This window comes from Cebus imitator, unplaced genomic scaffold (assembly GCF_001604975.1).
Source record: "Cebus imitator isolate Cc_AM_T3 unplaced genomic scaffold, Cebus_imitator-1.0 Scaffold486, whole genome shotgun sequence".
Taxonomy (NCBI): Eukaryota; Metazoa; Chordata; class Mammalia; order Primates; family Cebidae; genus Cebus; species Cebus imitator.
The window spans coordinates 1,344,040-1,347,586 of NW_016107801.1; the positions used below are offsets into that span (position 1 = coordinate 1,344,040).

Here is a 3,547-nt window from a genome sequence, read left to right on the forward strand (position 1 = left end):
AAATACAAAAATTAGCCAGGCATGATGGCGGTCACCTGTAGTCCCAGCTACTCGGGAGGCTAAGGCAGGAGAATCGCTTGAACCCAGGAGGTGGAGGCTGCAGTGAGCCAAGATCACGCCATTGAGCTCCAGCCTGGGCAACAAGAGTGAAATTCTGTCTCAAAAAAAAAGAAGAAATTGTGCAAGTTTACTTAACACAGTATTTCCCAGTTTTCTTCCCTTTTGTCTATCGGACATTTCAATAGACAACCGGTCACTGGAGCCAATGCCAGGAAACGCTGCTGGAGGGCAAATAACAGAAGCCCTCCACTCCCGTTACTCAGGCTGCCAAATTTAGCAAATAAAAATACAGGGCACGCCGTTACATTTGAAGCTCAGATAAACAGTGAGTAAGTTCTAGTATAAGTGTGTCCCATGAAATATTTGGGTTACACTTAAAAGTAAAACATGACTTATTTGTCTGAGATTCCATCTCAATGGGGCATCCCGTATGCTCTGCAGCACTCCTGCCTGAGGGGAAGGCACACATGGCCCAGGGCTTTGCCAGGGCTGGAAGGGAGCCCACACCCGCCCTGCCCATGTCCAGTGTTGGGAGCTGAGGGCCAGGTCCCTACCCCACCACTCTAGAAATAACTTGTAAGGTGGGCCGGGCACGGTGGCTCATAGCTGTGATCCCAGCACTTTGGGAGACTGAGGCAGGTGGATCACTTGAGGTCAGGAGTTCGAGACCAGCCTGGTCAACGTGGCGAAATGCCATCTCTACTAAAAATACAAAATTAGCCAGTGTGGTGGCAGGCACCTATAATCCCAGCTACTTGGGAGGCTACAGCAGGAAAATCGCTTGAACCCAGGAGACGGAGGTTGCAGTGAGCCAAGGTGGCACCACAGCACTCCAGTCTAGGAGACAGAGCGAGACTCCATTTAAAAAATAATAATAATAATTGTGCGGTGCCCTTGAGTAAGTTCCTCCCCTCCCTCAGTCTCGTGCGCTCTAACGGGAGAGTCGGCAGACGATCTCACCTTTTATTATTTCTGGAACTTTCTCTAGATGTAGCCTGATTTCATGTAGAAGACACTAAGAACGGTCCTCGGAAAGCGAGACTTAGGGCCCAGTTAGTTACATCCCTGGCAACTCGAGTGGAGTGCAAAGGGGACTCCCTGAGGGTGACCATTCCGATTGCCCCGTCCACCTTCCTGCCCCAGACACCAGGCACGTGGAGAAGGCCGCCTCTCTGGTCCAGGGACGTGTGTGGGCCCCAGAGGGACTTCCGTCAGTGGAGGCGAGCATGTGCCCAAATTGGGGCTGAAGGCATGGGTCTCGGGACAATACCACTATTGATCATACCTTTGTTCAACAAACATTTTGGGACGCCGTGCGTGCAAGCGCTGGGCTCATCTTGGGAGGAAGCGGTCAACAGGACAGGCGGCATCTGTCAGAGCCAGCGTTCCGGAGGCGCCCGCAGGCATGGGGCAAAGCAGCCTCTGTGCAGCTCGAGCTGCTTCCACGGGTTCCACACCAAGTCTGGGGGGTGCTGTGGCCTCAGCCTGGTCCTCCCAACCCTGGAAAGACCTTCTGGCTCCTTCCAGCCTGGTCCTCCCAGCCTGCAAGGACCCTCTGGCCATCTTCCCTCTTCTTGGGTCACTATTGGTAAGTCCCCCTAGATGACGTGCAGACCTCCAACCTCCACCCAAAGTAAAGATGGGCTGCTATGATGGCGGGACCCAAGGGTCTCAATGAATACAGATTACCGGGCCTGACCACAGACCCTGGACTCAGACTGGGGAAGAGACAGGAATCTGCATTTTAGCAAACCCCATCCTCATGACAGCACAGGCAGGTGAGCAGTGGACAGATGTGGGCCGGGCAGATGCTTGGGCCCCCTGGAGCTCACAGAGCCCCAATTCACTGTCTGGGTCCAGGATGACACCAGGCCTCCCACTGCGGAAGGTCTCCGGGCACACCCCTCTGAACCCGGAGGTCCTGGCTCTGAGCTCCAGGCTGCTGCTCCCTGCCCCACACCTGGACCGTCTTTGCAGGGTGGACGGTGCCCCATGCACTTGGTTTCCTATCTGTAAGCCAGGGCTTGCCCTGAACCTTCCGGAGAAAGCCTGGCTCAGGGCATGGCTGGCCTTCTGCAGCAGCGCCCAGCCCAGCCCAATAGGTCTCCATGAGAGGAAATTAAGGAAAGTTAAAGACCTGCCTTAACCTACAAATTCAATTTTTTTTTCTAATTAACATGCACAACTGGAAACACACACATCTCGAAAGCTCTGAGAAATGAATATGGCCATTCACAGCCCACTGCACATGGCATGTGGGCAGGCACATGCGTCTGCATGTGCATACACATATTCACGTGTGTACACATGTGGATATGTGTGGACACATGTATATGTGAACTTGCATGTGACCCGTGTGCAGACATGTGCGTGTGTAGACATTCTTATGTACACACGTATAAGGACTTGTGTGCCCCCATGTATGGACACGTGCTTGAATGTGCACAGGTGTTGCGGGCGCATGTGCGAGTGCCTGTGTACTTGTGAACACCCACGTGCATCGCGCCCACCACGATGGATCCTCACCAGGCTGGGTGGGGCCCCAGGCTGTGCAGACCCTCGGGCTCCTTGTCCGGAAGACTCCGCGTCCCAGGTCCCCGAGCCTCGAGGGGCCCTGTGCAGCCAGGCGATGGGAGTGGCCGGGCCTGCGAAGTCCAAAGAACAGAGGACTAGAGCAAGACGGGCCCGCGCCGAGGCGCCAACACTGACGTTGTAACCTGGAGCCCGAGCACAAGCGCGGACTCCCAGAGCGGAAACCGGCTCTAGGGCACTGAGCCGTGCCGGGGCTCGAACTCGCCACACACGACTGCTCAGAGCTTGCGAAAACGTGGCAGAGCAGGCGCCGCGCGTGCGCAGGCGGCATCACGCGCGCCACAGCGCCCCGAGCACCCACAGTTCCAAGGGGAGGGCCGCGTCCGGAAGTCCATGGAGCGGATCTACCAATCTTCGTCCTCTGATTCGTTACTAACCTTCCACTTCCGTAGACAGTTCTTCCCGTCTTCCGCCGTCGGCGAGGTGTGTCGCCACGGGAGTTGCGCGCCTTCCCTGTTTTGTTTCCGGGGGAAACTACTTCTCTGAAGGACGCTCGGGACTTCCGTTTGTTCGCCTCGGCTTCTAATTGGCTGCTTTTATGAATATGTTATGAAACGAAAAAGATTTTTTTTTTAAATAAATTCAAAGTAAATAAAGACGATTGAATGCAAACAATTGTGATTTCCCGATGGGCTCTTGCATTTCCGTAAATGTACCTGCATAAATAGCGAACAAAAAGTCACCCTCACCGATAGGCAGCTGGAGCTTGGGTCCTTAAATAAAAAGCGGTTAGAGGGGGGCTGCCGTGTTGTATGAAAGGAGAGAAGGTTAGCACTCCCCTTGACAAGGATGGAAGAGGCCCTCGGGCCTGACAACACGCATACGGTTAAGGCATTGCCACCTACTTCGTGGCATCTAACCATCGTTTTGTTTTTTTTTCTTTTTTTTTTTTTTT

General features: G+C 54.1%; 1 non-coding gene across 1 annotated transcript; it reads left to right on the forward strand.

The window, feature by feature from the left end:
* Positions 1-3,397: 3,397 nt before the first annotated feature.
* LOC119468749 lies at positions 3,398-3,523 on the forward strand. Its single transcript, XR_005197510.1, has one exon. It is a non-coding gene; the product is annotated as a U6atac minor spliceosomal RNA (small nuclear RNA).
* The last annotated feature ends 24 nt before the right edge of the window (positions 3,524-3,547 follow it).